Raw genomic sequence first — 19,877 nt, forward strand, 5'->3', positions numbered from 1 at the left:
GATCATCTTTTCAGGTATTTACAATACAGTCCCAGCATTTTATAGTTTTGCTATTCCACATAACAGGTACCTTTCAGAAAACAATACTGCTAAATCTGAGAAAAAATTGACTTGTTTAAAAAGAGATTTTAAAGCACAGTGCTTATGTTATGTTTCTCCTTTACTGTTTGCTCATTTAGCCACTTCCTTTCACCTATCATACCTCTCAACTGTACAGATTTTCACAGAATGTCTAGATTTATGCCTCTGATTTTTGGTCTGCTCTTCTTAAAATTTGTGATTTTCTGGCAAATCACTGGGATTATCTGAGAACTCAAGTCACTAAATAATGACATACATTTGTATTTCAGGCCTCATATCCTTCAGAAAAACATATGCTAAGACAAATCCTGTTGTTCTAGTAACTTTCTAAGTTTATAAGAGCAATATTTAAAATCTGTCTCTAATTTAAGGCCTCTGCCCCCCCATTCTGTTAGGCTTTGTCCAGATTGTTTGTGCTAAGAGGTTGAGAGGTATGTATTTCACCAGTATGAAAATACTGTGAAATGGCCTTACATCTCTTTGCTAATTTATAATGTTTCAAGATGGCTTAAAAGTGTAGTTTCATTTAATGATTATCAATGACCAACATGTTATGTGTACACTCTTCTGGAAAAACAAACTGCCTGGTCTTACTAACTGAAAACTATAAGTGGTGACAGTTTTCTGTCATACCCCTTTCTTAAATGAACACTTTGCTAGTACAGTGTATGAAATGCCATTTGCATTTGGCAATTTCTGTTTCTATATTTTGTCATTTATTTCATGTTGTTAAACAAATAGGAACCACCTGATATGTGCATTAATTTGGAAGTATTAGAATTTTGGACTGAGTCAAAGACCTGCTAATTTACTACAGCATGAAAGGACAGCTAGTAGGGATCAAGTCATACCTACAACTTTTTTATTTCATCCCAGTAAGATATTTAGGTAGCCACACTATTTTATTCACAAGCACCAGCTATAGACCCACCAATAGCCAAACTTGCACTACATTTGACCCACTAAACCATCAGCACAAATGAAGCTAACCTTTGTACTGCTATGCAACATCTGCATTACTTGCCCCGCATATAAGCAGAGATGTACACATGTATATGTTTGTGCATGCGTACACACACACACACACACACACACACACACACACACACACACACACACACACACACACACACACACACACACACACATACATAAATATGCATAAGCACAAAGACACAAACACACATACATATACACACAAACTTGCATGCATGCATGTGAACACATACGGAGACTCAAGTACTCACACATACATACACACACACACACACACACATACACACACACACACACACACACACACACACACACACACACACACATACACACACACATACATGAACATGCACAAAGACGAAAACACGCACACATACATAGACACAAACATGCATGAATATACACACCCACATGCACACACACACACACACACACACACACACACACACACACACACACACACACACACACACACAAACACACGCAATGATAATAATAAAATGAAAAGGTTAGTATTCAGGATTGGATGCCACATAGTAAAAGGTGGGGAACAGTATAAGATAGAAAACTAAAAGAGAAATTGTGATGTGCTGAGCCTGTGAAGCAGCAGTTTGGCATAGTGAGCCTTGTGGTGGCAGATGCTGTGATGCATGCACCTACAGTAAAATGTGGGAGATTGGGGAAAACACAAAGTCTATGGATAACAGGGGACTGGCTAGTAAGTTGAAAAAGGAATGACTGGGAGAGGAGAGGAGGCAACAGAAGTCCAGTAGGCAGATGATGAGAGAAAAGATGTGAGGAAGGACAGAAAAGTAAAGGAGAAGAAGACATTGGATAAGGCTGCTAAAGGTATACAGTCAATGCTGTCATAGAGTCTGGTGAAGGAAGAATGTGAGAGATGCAGCCCTGATAGAGAAGACAAGATGGAAGATGAGCTGAAGGTACAAGTACAGACAGCAGTGACAGAAGACAACAATCACAACTGATGAGTGTGAGAAGGAAACAGAAGTAACCATGCAGAAGCCAACAACACAAGGACAGCAGGAAAGAAGGACCTTTAGGAAGATTTAAAGAGTAAAGAAAGAGAATCAGACATAGCACAGGAAGTCAGACAAGCAGCACAGATAGTGAGGAAGGCTGAGGCTGGCTGAATTGAAGAAATATATTTTTTTACAAATTAGAAATGGTAGAATTGGCAGGAACTAAAGAAAATGTTTGCCATTATGGGAAAAAATAATCGGTTTTGGTGACTCAAAATTAACCCACAAGGGAGACAGAGGAGACCAAGTTACAGTAAAATTGTTGTCAAGGATTTTTACGTAGTATAAATTGATGGAAGTGACCAAGCTAATCAGGAAGGACATTTGTTCCTATTTTCAATGTCTGCATCTTGAACTGGTACAGATTTACAGGAAATCAATGTCTGCTGTAGAACAGCTTAAGGATTGGAAGGCAGCTAATGTGCTACTCTTGTACATATGGGAGTAACAGGAAATATCTGGGAATCTACAGACCTAATGATCCATCAGTGCTACAAGGAAAATCATGGAGAGAATCCTCAACAAACAGGCTTATTACTTTTATTGAGGACAACAATCTGTCATGAAACAACCAACATGGGTTCAGAGTCAGAAGAAGCTGTCAATCAAATCTTACCTAAACTTATTACTGGATTTCAAGAGAAGAGAATAGGGGAGTACTGTTACACTTGATTTACCTGGACTTCAAAATCTTCTTTGACTAATTTCTTCACATGTGGTTGTAAAGAAAATTAATTTGCTGTTAGGACAGATAATTCAGAATTGGATTGCTCTATGGTGCAGTTGAAGGATGTGGAGGACTGTGGAGAGAAGAAATAATGTCAGAAATAAGGAAAGTAAATGGTGGTGGTATAGAATGCCACATATGATATTCTATATTACCAGAATAATGAGATGGACTCGTACATCCTTAGGTCATCTTCATCAATTTTAACTTTAGACTACACAACCGACCCAGGACTCAAGAACACGTGATGGATATTGTGAACCCTGACCTGTACTCGACACAACAGATCTCTTAAAGCTGTACACATATATCATATTCCTTTTTTCAAAAGTTAACATATCTAAATTTATTTCAGGCAGATAGTACATATTAGTACATATAGATAGATATACAGCATTTAATATCAATGCAGTATTTTTCATTTCTGGGGGCTGCTTCAGTAAGAAAACTTTTCAAAACTTTTTTGTGATATTACATGCAAAACATTACATCAAATTTTTGCTCTGATAAAAAAGCCAAAACATTTTATTATTATAATTTCAGAATATTCAAAAATGTAATCTGCACTTATAAGGCATTTGAAACGGTCTGAGTGTGTCAATAGCTTTTTAAGTGAAAGTGTGTCCTGTATTTCTGTTGCTGATGTACAAAGAACTGCTTCAGGACAGTTCAAATAAGACAGCCTGCTAGAATATGCTAAGATGAAATGTTTTCTGATCACCTGCTGCTGGTGTGGAATGCAATCAAAGAAGTACTCCAGGGTGAAAATGTGGCCATTCAGCCTCTAGTGCACCTAAGTCCCAAACAAGTGATGCCTTTCTCAGTTGGTGAGCTAGGACAGCCTTCTATGTAGTGGCCACAGAGGTCACAGGTGAGCTTTCATGATTGTCTTCCATAGGGTAGAAACAAGAGACACAAAATCAACAGATAAATGTGTGCTAATTTATTTAAATAGTACCTTACCCTCAGTAATACACTACACTGTCACTTCATGAGGTGAGTTTGTCTCACCTCCTATGAAGATTTGGAGATGCAAGTTAATATGGTATATGGTAATTAAGCTTCAAGATACATGTATTATAGATGTAAAAAAGAGTTACCAGTTACAACAAGTTAAAGAGTTAACCAGTTATAATTAAATCATAAAGTTAAGAGACTTCAGTCTAAACACACCATAAATGCTCAAGTGATACCTAGTAATCAAAATTAAAATTGAAAGAGACATGGAAGTGCTGTCCAACCTTGTAGCCCAGGCAGGTATGACCCTAGCCCTGAGTAGCATCCTGCCATTGCCCAGAATGATACCACAGTACAAGGACAAAATGACTGACTTCAACAATTGGCTAAACTTCTGGTGTCATTCTAAGGGGATCCAGTATCTGTTTGCCTGGGATGACATGGTCGACAGACCACGATGCTTTGCCAGAGATGGCCTGCACCTGTCAACCCTGGGATTCCAGATACTGGCTAAGGCTCTTGCTGTCCCTATTGTGCCTTTTTTAGGCAAGGTTCAAATGACAAATTCACCACCATAACAGGAACAGGCAAGCAAAAACTGAGGGTAATGCTACTCAATACTAGAAGTCTAAATCTCAAAATGCACTCCCTCGAGGCACTCCTTAAAATGGAGAACATTGATATCTGTGCAGTGACTGAGACCTGGTTCAAGGCTCCAGAGAGCACCCCTGCATTACCAGGCTATAACTCATACCACACATTTTGGCCATCTAACCTGGACTGGAACACCATAGGCAGAGGTGTGTCCATATTCATTAAGGATATCCACACCTCTAGGTTAGTTGATTAGCATAATGCATCCGAGGTTATCCAAGTGCAACTAACTCTGGGCAAAACTGAAATCCAAATTGTAACTTGCTACAGATACCCCACCATGTCCCAGGATTCCCACTCCTCTTTTCTTGATATAATGGAAAATATTAGGGTTCAACCAGACACCTTAATAATGGGCAATTTCAACTACCTAACCATTAACTGGGAAAACTACTCATGTACCAATTCCTTTGATCAACTCTTTCTGGAATTCATAAATTCCAATGCCCTGGATCAACATATCCACACCCCCACCAGGGGCAACAATATCCTAGACCTAGTCATTACCAACATGAGTGACCGGTGTTCCACAACTGAAGTCAACTCCTCGTTGGTCAGATCCAACCATAAGCTAATCACCCTAGATATCCACATTCCGCTCCCACCCCCCATTAAGGAAACCATGGAAAAATAATTCTCCAAAGCCAACTTCATGCTTCTTAAGACAGAAGTGACGAACTTCATGACACCCATGCAGATGAACAATACAGTTACGACTGCTGAATCTTAAACAAATGCACTCTACAAGCACTTACATGAGTGGATGGATCGTGCTATCCCAAACAGAACCAAGAAGCTATCCTCCAAAAAAGGAAGCCAATCTGGTGGACCCCTGCCATAAACCAACTCTACAATAGAAGGAAGAAACTGTTGCAAAAGAGAGTAAAATCCCATGAATGGAGGAGCTCCCTGGTCAGCCACAGTAAGAAGCTGAGATCCCTTATAAGATCCTCCAAAGCTAGCTATGAAAACAAAATCACCACTGATTCTAGGGACAACCACAAAGTATTCTATAGCTATGTCAAGAATTTCAATGGCAACACCCAGATCTGCTCTGAGTTGCAGCACAGAGGTACAGAAATTACAGAACCAACTGATATTGACAACATCCTGGCAGATAGGCTCAGTGCTAACTTTACCCCCCTCCACCCCCTAAAGGGTCCATATCTATACAGGAAGAATGCAGAGTCCCTGTAATCACAACTAAGCAGGTAAAAGCTGCACTCTCTAAAGCCAAAAATACAACATCCCAGGCTGCATTTTACATGAACTTCAGAACGAGCTGGCTCCCCACCTAAGCACCTTGTCAGGTTTTGTTCCCACTGAATGTCACACAGCAACAGTTATCGCACTCCACAAAGGGGGAGCCACCACTGATCCTGAGAACTATCGCCCTTTTAGCCTGACGAGCCTGGTCTGTAAGGCCATGGAACATATCATCATGGAACTCATAAACAAAGACATTGGTAAACTCCAAACTCTGGACCCCATCCAGTTTGGGTTTGTGAAGACAGATCATGGCTCTTGAACCTGATCGACTTCTTTGAGGCTGTCACCAAAGATGTAGACGAGGGTAAGGTGGTTCACACAGCCTGTCTTGACCTCGCCAAGGCTTTCAGCACTGTCCCCCATTCTGGAATTATTGCTAAACTCACTAAACTAGGTATAAATCCCTACATCACAAGATGGGTTGCCAACTGGCTCACTGACAGAACCCACACTGTAAAAGTTGCAGACTCCAAATCTGACTTCAAACCAGTGACAAGTGGAGTACCACAGGGTTCAGTCCTGGGACCTGTCCTGTTTGGTATCTACTTCTCAGAAGTACAGGCTAACACAGAAGGTCTTTGGTTAATGAGGTTCGGAGATTACTGCAAACTAGGAGTCATAGTTGAGTCCCCAAATGACGTGGACATCCTACGAAGGGCCTCACTTAGACAGATGCCTGGTGTCAGAGCCATGGTCTCAAGCTGAATGCCAAAAAGTGCATCGTCATCCCCTTTGGTAAAAACTCTATACCCTTGAACTACCACATAGGCGGCAGTCTACTTAATGCCGAATGTGTGATGAGAGACCTTGAGACCCAGGTAGACAGTAGTCTCTCCTTTGATAATCACATCACCACAGTACTCAGGAAATCCTTCTATATGGCACACCTCATCACAAAAGAGTTCTCATCCAGGAAAAAAGAGGTCATTGTTCCCCTCTACTCGACACTCATTAGACCCATTATAGAATATAATGCCCCTTTTGGAATGTATCTCACAAGACATCTGCAGCAGCTGGAAAGGCCACAGATGTACCTCACAAAGAGGATTACTTGCCTCAAACAGATGTCCTACACTGACCATCTCAAAAAACTTCAGCTTTACTCCGTAGCATATCGCCTACTCTGAGGTGATTTCTGCTTAACATATAAAGCTATGTCAAAACCAGAGCTGTTGGACATGCTGCACTTAAAGAAATCCCAATCCCTCTGAGCTACATGCTCGAGGGACCTAAACCTTGTCACCACAATAAACTGGATATGCTGCAGGGATATATTCCTGTCCCAGAGTCTTCCCATACTTTGGAACAAGCTACCCATCTATGTCAAGCAAAGTTCCTCGATAGTACCCTTCAAGAAAAATCTTGATGAGTGGATGGGAAATAGTAAATGCACCCTGGGGATCACTTCTGTGGCTCTGCTCAACAGGAACACAGGGAAATAACTTTTTTTGGGTGGTGTAAGCCAGGGAACCTTGTTGGCTAGGCTTACTTAGGTCCTTGGGCCAATAGCCTAGTACCTACCTATGAACCTATGACCCTATGAAAGTTTATTTACCAGATAAAGAAAGTGTATTTTGTATTAGTTCTAGTAATCATTCTATCATCCTTCGCAGACCACATTAATAGATTTAGAAAGTAATTGCAGAAGTAAATCCTATTTTAATAATTTCAGAGCCAGCTGTTACAGAATAAATCCTACATAAATACAGTTAGAAAATAGACCTTGCATAGGCCTAAAAATGTAATTTCATATTTTAAAGTAACTGCAGAAATAGATACCTGTGTGTGTTCAGTATCTCAGGAGGAGATGTAAGATCCGGTTTTATTTAAATGGATTTTGTTTGACAAAAATTCAGTATTCTCTTTTGCTTAAGTCTAGAAATTCAGCCATATTAAAGCAGGCCTACACAGTTTGCATACATTTCAGTGAATGCACTATCAATCGGTGAAAACAAGCTTTAGTCAAGAATACTGATAAGAACAGAATGTGCAGTACATTGACTATAAACACATTTTGTTTGTATGCTACAAGGCTTGGGAACCAAGATTAAAGAGACACAGAATTTTACAGGGTTTTGGTTGTTGTTCCTCTTTCAGCTTTTCCCAGTTAGGGGTTGCCACAGCGGAACTCCGGTCCGTTAATGACTGGCAGTAGATGTTTACAGTGCCGAGGTGCCAGATTGACGCCCAACCTTCAACGAAGGCATGCCCATTCATGCATGTCTTTCGAAGCCACTCAACCATGGGGAGGACAGTTAGGAAATACTTCAGATACAGTTAAATAAGTTAGCTTGTTTGGACTAATATGCAGAACGTCATTGCAGTGCAATACACAGATGTTTGGTACAGACACTCGAGAGTAAGTACAGAAATCTGGTAAAATGTCCAGCGTTCCAGAATATTAATGATATTATTCAGGAGGAAAGGAATATGAGTGCAGAAATTATGGACATAAAATTATTCGAATATGAGTGCAGAAACTACAAACCTAATTATCAGCACTGTTATATTCTGAGTACAGAATTTATGGACAGTATAACAAGTGCAGAAGCTATGGATATTAAAATTTGATTTGGATATCAGTGACATGTATCCCCACTGTACGTAATAAAATATTCTTAACTGAACTACAGTGTATGCAGACTTTATTCTAAAAGGTACAAGAAGATTTGCCCCATAAAGGAGAGACAGGCACCAATTAACAGATAAAGACATTAATTCCGGTCCCATTCCAGTTTATTCCAGTTTGTTCCAGTTCATTTCAGTATTCTACAGTCATATCAGTTCTTAGAAATACTTTGTTCACTCAGGTATTATTTCTTCTTTTAGCTAGATTAAATTGAGTTTCAGGAATTATATGAATAATACAAAAAGATAGCCACTGAAATCTTCCCCATCATTCTAGTCTTATACACAAATTCTCCTAAACATCAGTTCTGTCATCGCAGGCCTATGTTTGTTGATGTGTTATTTCTTCAATAATCTTTTAATGAACTCATATATATCATCAGATGACTGTAGCCTGTTTAGAGAACCCCCCCCAAAAAAACAGTACCCCCCCCCAAAAAAAAAAACAGCAACAGTGCATTTGGTACTGCATTTTTAAATATAATTCATTGATATACAGTATTATTTATAATCTGTCTGTTGCATGTTGTACTTGAGTGCACTCATGATGACTGCAGAAGCATTTATGCTGGACTGAAAGAGAAACAGAAAGTGTGGATATGAAAAACAGTTCTATAAACAGAGTTTGTGTTGTCTGTTTCAGTCAATTTCATTGTGTGTAGCATCACATGATGTAACTGCATAACATAGGACACATGCACACACACAGACTAGATGGAGAATCAGTCTATTGCAAGACACAGACTTGCACATGTACACACACACACACACACACACACACACACACACACACACACACACACACACACACACACACACACACACATTTAGAGGATTTACATTTCACTTATGTTGTATCTTTGTGATGGAAGAACAGTATATAGGGCAGACATAGTGCATACTACTCAGAAGGAGGAGAAATTAAGGCTTCTCATCTATGAGCAGTGCGGAGAGGCCCTCCTAGCTCACCAAGTGAGAAAAGCAATACCTTATCAGGACTGAGGTGGACTGAGGGCTGAATGGCCACACTGGCACCCTGGAGTGCTTCTTTGCTTGGTTACACAGTTAAGCAGCTGGCCAGATTATTGGGCCACTAGATGTGATGCCCACCCTTTATGTCAGCCACTGGTGTTATTCACTTCTGAGTGTGTTCACTTCTAGGCCAAATTAGCAGGCCCTCCTCATCTCCCCTATCCTCCATCATTGTGTTTTCTATCCTTTAGTGTAACATTCCATCCCATGTTTCTCCTCCACAGCATCAGTTATCTACCTTCTGTCTATCTGCATCTTTTCACTGTTATTTCCTTTAGTTGTCACAACCTACCCTTTCAATCTTTGTCTGCATCCTATATTTACTTATCTCCTGTTGTTTCCTTCCATAGACACTTTTTCCTACCTACACATTCCCTCTGCTACCTTACTACTTTATCTTCTTCTTATTAAGAATAGAAAATTGGGCACCTCTACCCACAAAAGTGAGTATGCCCTTCCTCCCTCCTCACACTAAGCTTCCCTTCCTGATTTCCTTCTGTATGGTCTTCTGCTTGCTCTTACGTATTATATGTGCCCTGTTCCTTCCCATTTATATGGTTCATATATTCACAGGAAAAATGACTTGGTACTGAAGTGGGATGCATGTCTTCTGACTGTTTGTTGGGCCTGTGTAGCAGCTATAAGGAGTGTGATGCAGGTGATGAAAGGAGGCACTGCCAGCACAGCTAGCTGGAATTTTGTAAATAATTATATGTCTTTTGAGAAGATAAAACGAATTTATACAAGATGCTTGTGTTACAAATGTATTAGAACTGTATGTCATACAAGATGCTGGTGTTACAAATGTAATAGAACAGAAATGTACATCCACTATTGTAACTGTTTAAATGTATATGTTTTAACAGAGGAAACTGGAGGGTTAACCTCAGTCCAGCACACTTTAGAAAAATATCTGAAATTAATTCACTTTACGGGCTAGGCCATAAAGATGCTATCTCACAGGTTTCAAGGCAGCTGGAGAATACAAAGTCTGTACTAGGAAGCTTTCTGTATTGTCTTTGGGGTGAACTAATTACTACTCTGGAAGTGTGAAGTTATGCAATTGTTTTATGACTTCCAGTACCTGCCAAACATCTGAGCAAAAGTCCTTGTGTATATATTTTGACAGGTATAGGAGATGTTTCAACAGGTATTTTATTTTGTGTGTGTGTGTGTGTGTGTGTGTGTGTGTGTGTGTGTGTGTGTGTGTGTGTGTGTGTGTGTGTGTGTGTGTGTGTCTGTGTGTGTGTCTGTGTGTGTGTGTTTATGTGTAAAACAAATCTCTAAGAGTGTGTGTGTCAGCTACTTCGGGAAGGACATGAAGCACTGGTTGTACAGAAATAGTGTTGGAGGACTTGGCTTGGAACCCTGGTTAAGGACTCAGTTCTATAGCTGTGCCAGTGGGGAGTCTTACTGGGGATCTGGAGAAAGAGGGTGAAAGCAGCCTGGGACTGACTGTGGTCTCTGTGTGTTCTTAAGGGAAATTGCACTTGATGCAGAGAACTGCATCTGGAAATACTATGTGTGCACCTGTTTAACCTCCCAGTGAACGTCCCCCACAGGTGTCAATGGTGAGGACTGAAACTTCTTGATTACTAGCCCAGAGGTTGTGGAGTGTTGTCCCATATTGGTTGTCAGTGGTGGGATATCCACATCACATATTGGTTGGCAATGGTGGGATATCCACATCACAATGCACATATAACAATGCGAAGTATCAGATATACAATTTGCTTGATGCTTTCCCTTGGATCACATAATTACTGACAGAACAGTTGGACCAGAAGTGCAGTTATCGCTTTTGTCATGATTGCCAAGATCTCATTATGCAGTACTTTCCGTAGTATGATCTCCCTATGCCCACACTCATGCATGCCTAAGCGTCGTCTGTGTTGAGCTAAATTCATTGCAATATTTACCACTGCACAATCAAATTCTGCTTTTTTTTCTGTGTACCCATCATGGCTTTTTGTTTAGGAGATGTGTCAGCAGTTATTTTATTTTCTTGAGTGTGTGTGTGTGTGTGTGTGTGTGTGTGTGTGTGTGTGTGTGTGTGTGTGTGTGTGTGTATGTGTGTGTTTGTGTGTGTTATCTGAGAAGACCTCTCAGTTGTACACACAACATACTTACCATTTGCCTTAATGCTACATATCTTTAAATAAGGTCACAGTATACCTTTTAGTCTGTATATTCATTCTAATCACTGTTTTATATAAGTATATATATATATATATATATATATATATATATATATATATATATATATATATATATATATATATTACACAGGGAACAATTCTCTTTCCTAGTACATGTTAAAATAATAAACTGTAGTAACCTTAGCATAGACATAAGCCTTCGTGCACAAGTTTTGGATCATCAGGTTTCAAATGACAACGCTTAAGTTTACTTTGTTAACTCCTTTCTAATGCTTTGTGTATATTGCTTTAATACTGCTGGCTTTTTTTCCTACCCTTCCACAATGAGAATATTTACACATGATTTCATATTAAGTAAACTGTAAGGAGTCACATGTTATGGTATATTAGCTCGCTTCCCAATACAATGGATCAACAGAACTGCTGTTGCCTAATTTAAAAGAAAAAAAAGTCAGTTGATGCAACCATATTTAAGTCTAGCATCAATTCTTGAAAATATTCATTTATATAAATGCTAAAATGCTACAAAAGAGATAGAATGTAACAATGAAACAATGGAGAAGCATTCCGGATATACAAAATGCTAGCCAAGAGGTCCAAGCTGCACCCAGCTTTCCTCTTTCATTTTGAAAGTTTAATCCATCATGTTTATATAACAAGATACAATCATTTTTATGACTCGGTTATTCACTTTGATCTTGTCACATTTCCAGCAGTGCTCAGTTAGTAGTATATGAGATCATAATCCCCTTGCAGTATACACACCACAGAGTTTGTCTTTCTCTCTCACACATCCATTCTCTCTGCCTCTTCATTTTTCTGTCTGCCTCTGTCATGCTGCTGTTGTACTTATTTGTTTAGCAGCATTTAGCTACATTTTCCTTCAGACTGGTACCACAATATATCTGCCAAACACAACAAGATACAGAGCATTTTTTCGCAGCAGTTCAGGAAAGCAGTGGATTTAGTTGACAAACGAAGGGTGTATGCATGTGTCTGGTGGATTTGGGAATAATTGGCAAGACATTTATAATTTACTTATTGTGGGTGGTAGAAAGCTTCAAGATAATCCTTTCTCTGCAGCATCACACTCTGTTAGTACCACAAATGAGTAGGGTGGATGTGTCTGGATCTGTAGGGACTGCAGCTATGCTATTTCTGGCAATGAGACAAGATTGTGTTTAAGTGGTTTAACGTAATGGATGAGGTATATCCATTGCAAACTGTTATCATTCAAGTTTTGCTATCTCCTGTTGCTCTGGCATAGAAACCGCTTGTGCTGACTAAGCTTGTATTCTCATTGCTAAAGCCAGCTAAAGTATTCATATCTTTGCTGATGGGCCCTGCACAAATATACCAACTGAATCCACTGTTCGATTGCTGCTTTTACTTAGCTTTATGAACATATTTAAATGTTCAGTGAACACAAATTAACAGATGCAGAAAGAGAGGAAGAGATGAAGAGTAGGAAAAAAAACTAAAGGAATAACAAAGACACAGTAAGATTTTTAATTAAATCATGAGAAATAATAAAAATATAGATTTATCTTAATATTTTTGAGTCCCAATGGTAAAGCAAGAACAATTTAGAAGATATGATCAGGTATAAAAATATATGCATGCATCACCCATGTGTGTCAGAGACATGCCTATAATTTTTGCTTACCTCAAAAAAAAAAAAAAAAAAAAAAAAATTGCATGGTTTCTTGTTTTGGTCGGATTTTTACTGATAGTAGAACCCATTGCAATACAGTGATAGAAAACACTCAGTGGTATATGGCATAAAAGAAGCAAAATTACGATGAGCAAGAACTGTGCTTTCTATCAGTGTCTTTGAAAGAAATAGGCCTAATAGATTTTGAGACTGCAAAAATGTATACTAATTATATAGAACATGCACACTTAATCATTTAGTGGTAGATAGAGAGTGTCATGCAGGTAATATTTTAAGGTTTTATATCCAGATGCTGTGCCCTCATATTTGACAAGCTTTACTGATACTTTAAGCTTTCTTTCTGTTTCTGTAAACTGCAATATTCATTCACACACTATGAAAGCTTGCAGTGGTAAATAGCACTTGAAAAGGTACATTTCCTAACTGGCAAATACACTTTGGGAAATGGATAAATATGAAAAAAAAAAACATTTAGAGCAAATTCATTAAAGAACCTGCAATAAACTGGCAGTGCAATGCAGTGCTATTACAGATTTGTATAGCTCCCATATTTTTATCAATATTTATTTATGATTTAAATAGTAAATATTGTATAATTCATCAAGGAGTAGCTTGTTGAATACTTTTTGTCTGGATCTGCAGACCAAATTCAATTTCTGAAGATTTTGCCTTACCCATGCTTGGCAGTGTTACATTTAGTTATAACAGATAAGGGAATGCAGGCATTCTCCCACTGTAGGAAACATAGACAAGGCCCTGGATTCAGCAAGCAGCCGTGCAGGAATAATTTATACCTGCATGGCAGGGACCATTCCTGTTCAACACAGCAGCGTGCCATGCATATGTATGAAGGCACGCTGCCGTGCTCTAAAACAGACACGGTTCCATGTATGAGTGCAGGGTGTGTGTCTGAGAGCAGAGCTCTCACAATACACATGCCCCCTGCACTACAGAATTGCCTTTCAGCAATTTAAAATGAGTGAGAATGCTCGTAACACCCTTAACCCATCAGGATAAGAAATCTGGTCAAAGCCATAAGGGACAATCGTCCTTATCAAGGCAAAAGTTGATAGAATAACATATTTAACATAAGCACATAGTGCATACCTCCCAACCCATCAGAGTAAGGAATGTGGACAATGCCAAAAGGGACAATCGTCCCACAAAGTAGAAAGTTGATAGAATGACAGTTTCAGCATTAGCAGGGATATTCTGAAGGGTACAAATAAAAAAACACAACAAATATTTTTTTTTAAACATGCAATAAAGTTTAAGCTTACCTTGGCAGGTGTGCCCATTGCTTAGCTACACTTAGTCCAGCTTAAACAGCATAAGAATTTAAATATCAAGAGACATCCAATATAAGCAGTACTGTAATAGTGTAGTGATTAGAGCGTACGCTTTGCAAGCAGCCATTCCCGGTTCAATCTCCACTGTTACCAGTTTGAATGTGAAAGCAGTACATAAACCTTTTTTTTATAATTAGCTACTAAATAACATATATTTGTTAACCAGAGTAATGTAGTAGGTCCAAATGTGAGGTGTCAGTTTAATACAGTTGTGAAACCCCCATATAAACACACGTGCCCCATACAGTATAGTCACATATGAATAAATGTAATAAAAGCACATTGGGGGATGTCATGGACAGCAAATAAATTTGTAATATGTAATGCATGATTAATCAATCCCACACAGCAAATAGTCTATAAAATAAAAAATAAGAAATGCTAAGCATTGCACAGCTCATGGTAAGCATTGTGTAAATATGACTGCTAAGCAATGAGTAGCCCAGCTAAGTTTATTTGCCCATTGGTAAGCAGTGCTGAACCTGTCTTTTTAAGCATTGCCAACCTTAGCTAAGCAGGTTTGCCTGTAGCTTAGCTTAGCTCAGCATATTCAAAACCATCCAATCATGGCAAAGGGCAGGAAATCGGCCATATTTAAACCCTGCAGGTGGGAATACAGCTCATAACTGGTTGCAGCTTCCCACTGTAGGCAGTATGGCAGGTGTTGGTGAGGGCATGTGCTTCCGGGCATAGCACTGGGGCATACAGGCGTCCAAGGTCATGGTAGCACTCCTGGTAAATAACCATAATGAGAGACTACTGCAGGGCCAGTACCAGGACTTCCAATATAAAGAGGAAGCCTGGGACCATCTCACCTGTGATCTCACCAGTGCTACTGGTATCCCTCGGATTGGTGAGCAGGTCTGGCACCACTATGCCGACTTGAGGCGGAGAAAGATGGAGCACTTGGATGAGTGGGTCTAAGAAGCAAGGCAGAGGGGTGATGTCCCAGCAGTGTGTAGGTATTCATATCAATAACTATTTACCAAAATCCAGCCTGTGTATGTGATGGATAGGTATGGCTAAATATTTCTCTATTCCTTTACAGCTGTAGCTGAGAGGGCTGTGAATCAGGCCCATGCCAGTAGGCTTAAAAGGCTGCATCGCAAGGCTAGTGAGTAGCAATCCTGCTTGTAGTAGTCATACCAAATAAATATAAAGTAGCCGAAAAGTCACCTGGCAGTATAAAAACTGTGTATGAATTGTGCTGAATAAATCAGACAATATGACAGTAATAGTCCCATATAGGTGATATTTCAATAAAACTGTAACTGCCTGGCAATAAACTTATAAATCCTGGACTGGTTGTGTTTACTCTGGTATTGTATGGCATTTAGTGTTGCAGTCTCTAAATAGCAATGTTGTGTTAACCACTGTTACCCCCACTGTGCTATATAAAAAATATGTCTAGGAATGTCTGTATAAGACTGTTGTAAGTACAAGGTCTGATTGTACAACCAAGAGGGACTTAGAAAGAAAACACTGAAGAAACAGACAGCAGTTTCTAAATAACTCACTCTGATGAAACGCAAATTGCTGTGTTTTAAGCACACACAGCCATGGTACTAATCCTAGGAGTGGTAGTAAGCTGTATGCATAATTATACCTTTCAACTGTACAGATTTTCACAAAATGTCCAGATAATTGGTTCATACTTTTTGGCCTGTTCCTCTGTCTCCCTGGGAAATCACTGGGATGATCTCAGAATTGTAGTCAATAAATAATGACATACATTTAATTTTCAGACCTCAGATCCTTCAGAAAATGTATATTAAAACAAATCCTGTTACACTAGCAACTCCCCAAGTTTATACGAGCAATATTCAAAACATGTCCTTATTTGTACCCCCATGTTGTCAAGCTTTGTCCAGAATGTGTGCATTATGAGATTGAGAGGTATGTGCATAATATTAACTAGGAGTCTGGGAATATGTGTAGAAACAGTCACATAGTGTTAACAAACATTCCCCCCACAGGTCTTTCAGATAAGAAAATTGTAACTGCTTGGCAAGAAAGTTTTAAATCTTGGACTGGTAGTGTTTACTCTGGTATTGTATAGCCTGACATGTAGCATTCACCAACATGTTACTCACACTGTGCTACATAAAGATATGTCTAGGAATGTCTGTGTAAGACTGTTGTAATTACAAGGTCAGATTGTACAACCAAGAGAGACTTAGACAGAAAACACTGAAGGAACAGATACCTGTGACTAAATAGCTCACTGATGAAATTGAAATAGTTGTATTTGTAGCAGTCACAACCATGGTTCGAATCTTGGGAGTCGTAGTAAGCTATATACATAGTCACACCTCTTAACTATACAGATTTTCCCAGAATGTCCAGATATTTGGCTCATATTTTTGGCCTGTACCTCTTTTTTCCTGGCAAATCAGTGGGATGATCTCAGGATTGTAGTCACCAAATAATGGCATACATTTGAGAGTCAGACTTTAAATCCTTCAGAAAATGTATATTAAAACAAATCCTGTTACTCTAGCAACTGTCTAAAAGTTTATAAGAGCAATATTCAAAATATATCCCTATTTGCACCCCCATGTTGTCAAGCTTTGTCCAGATGTCGTGCATTGAGACTGAGAGGTATGTCCATAATTACAACTATGAATCTGGGAATATCGTTACCTAGTCACTGTCTAGAAAATGTGTAGCACTGTGTTTTACTTCTTATTTCTCAATGTTTGTAATTAGAGCTTACTACTCAATTGTACTAGTTTTTCTCCTGTATTACTTCATGTCATCATCACTTCTACTGCATATATACCTTTATTGTTATTGTTTTCCCATCTACCATGTCTTTCTGTGGAGCTTTTCTCCCCGGGCCTCCGCTGAAAAAGGACCTGTGTCCAATCTGAATTTTCCAGTAAACAAATGTAAATAAATAAATAAATAAATATGTGTAGAAACAGTTAGGTAGTGTTAACAAACATTCCTTCCACAGGTCTACCAGGTAAGAGAAGTAGAATTTAGCTATAAGACAGTTGAAGTATACACTGTGTACAAACATACCACTGTCCAAACCAAGGCCATAGGGTATTGTAATAATACCTATAGAGTAATGATTACAGCAATGATCATTAAAGTTGTGAGTACTGCAAGGATATATAAGTTGTTAATTGACATCTCCCCCACCACCATATCTGCAACAATAATCTAAACACACAAATCAATGGGTGTGTTTACACCAAACTTACTGTTGGGACATATGTCCTATTGTTCAACAGATATTGAAATATGTTTCTATTAATGTTCCATGTTGAAATACTATCATTGGTGGCCTGTTGCTATCAATGCAACCTGCATGCTGTTGTAATGGCCACTGTGGTTCTGTATATACATGTGTTCTGTTGGCTATGCAACTGTTCCAAATCTGGTGTTTTGGGTTAATGGGAATATCTATGCATGCTGTTATAAGTAATCCTGGATTGTGTTGACTATTACTAACCCACATATGTTCTAAAACTGCAATACAATAGCATGTTTGGGAAGGCCAGTGCCAGGAGACCGCCTCTCCCACCTCATCTGGCTGTGGCACTCGGCCCCAGCACTTCTGAGACCCACCCTGGGACCTCCTTGTTTGCTGGTCCCGCACCACATTTGGGTGAAACCACCTCAGGGAATGGGGCTCGCTCCCCCCCCCCGGGAGTGGGCGTAGACAGGATCCTGTCACTCGAAGCCAGGTCTGTTTATTGGTGAATAGCAAGCTCTGAAGGGAGTTTGGAGATTTGCTATGCCAGCTTGAGGCCCGGTTGGCACAATTAGAGGGTAAGCCAGTCCCTCCTGCTCAGCCCCCAGGACAGCCACCTTTGAGGATGTGAAGGTACAGTGGTGAGTGCCCATGGGTAGAGACCTCAATCCCACTGTTTCCATTTAGGGTAATGGGCTTCTGATTTCCAAACACCCCTCTGTGTCCAAGGTGTTTACCCCCACATGTGGGGGTTACCACAAAGGTGGTAACAATAACAATGTAACAAATTTCCGCCCCATAGCTATCCTGTCCCCTATCTCTAAAATCCTAGAAAAATGTGTCCAACTTCAACTCCTTCCATATCTCCTAGATAATCACCTCATAACTCCCACACAACACGGATTCAGACCAAATCATAGCACCATGACAGCCCTCCTCTCCTTCCTTGAACTTGTAAATAAAGCTCGTGATTCTGGCCAATTTGTCTCTACCCTGCTACTTGACCTCTCCAAAGCGTTTGATACTATATCACACAGCCTGCTTTTAGCTAAACTCTCTGAACTTAATCTATCTCCCTCCTCCTTGAGTTGGTTCTCTAGCTACTTAATCAACAGAAATCAAGCAGTAAAATGGAAGAAAGCCACCTCCCCATTCCTTAGTACCCCTAGAGGAGTTCCTCAAGGCTCCATACTGGGTCCCCTTCTCTTTAATATATTTATAAACAATTTCCACAAATCTATCCCATTCTCAAACATCATCCAATATGCAGATGATTCAACTATCATCTGTTCTGCCACTTCTATCGCTATACTTCAAAAACTAACTCAAGATGCATTCTCTACCACAGAGCAATGGATGTTAAGTAACCATCTAGCTCTTAATGCTTCCAAGACCAAACTAATGATATTTACTCCTTCTAAACTTACTCCTTTTGATATGAACACATTCTCAATTACTAGTCAAAATAACTCACCTCTAGAAATAGTGTCAGAGACTAAGTTACTTGGGGTCCAAATTGATGACCAACTTAAATTTAACTCTCACCTACAACTAAATATCAAAAAAACCCATCAGAAACTAGGCATGCTTTACAGACAGAATCCCTACCTCACACCTGCCACTAAAATTACTCTCTCCACTTGCTTCCTTATCCCCTCCCTTCTCTATGGTGCCCCACTCCTAACAAATCTTCAGTCCTCTTTAAAAAAACAGCTCTCCTGTTGCTACAACAAAATCGCAAAATTTGCCACCAGCCATAGGTCCTCCACCCATCATTGTTCCTCCCTCCAGAAACTACAATGGCTAGAACTTCCCAATCAACTAACTTACATTCAACTAACTCTAGCCCATAAGCTTATTCTCAACCCTCCTCTGTCCATCCCTTTCATCTGCCTTTAAAATGCACCTACCCAACAGAGTATTAAGGTCAAACAATCAAAACCTACTAGAAGTGCATAAACCTACTCGCCCCCCAGGCAGAAACCTTCTATCCTTCAGCCTAGCTCGCCATTGGAACTCCCTACCACCTTCCATCCGCACCACCTCCAACCACTCTACTTTCAAAAAATCTCTTCATTCACATCTAGCATCACAGTGGGAATGCT

This window comes from Protopterus annectens, chromosome 3.part0 (assembly GCF_019279795.1).
Source record: "Protopterus annectens isolate FY-2018-M chromosome 3.part0, PAN1.0, whole genome shotgun sequence".
Lineage (NCBI taxonomy): Eukaryota > Metazoa > Chordata > Ceratodontiformes > Protopteridae > Protopterus > Protopterus annectens.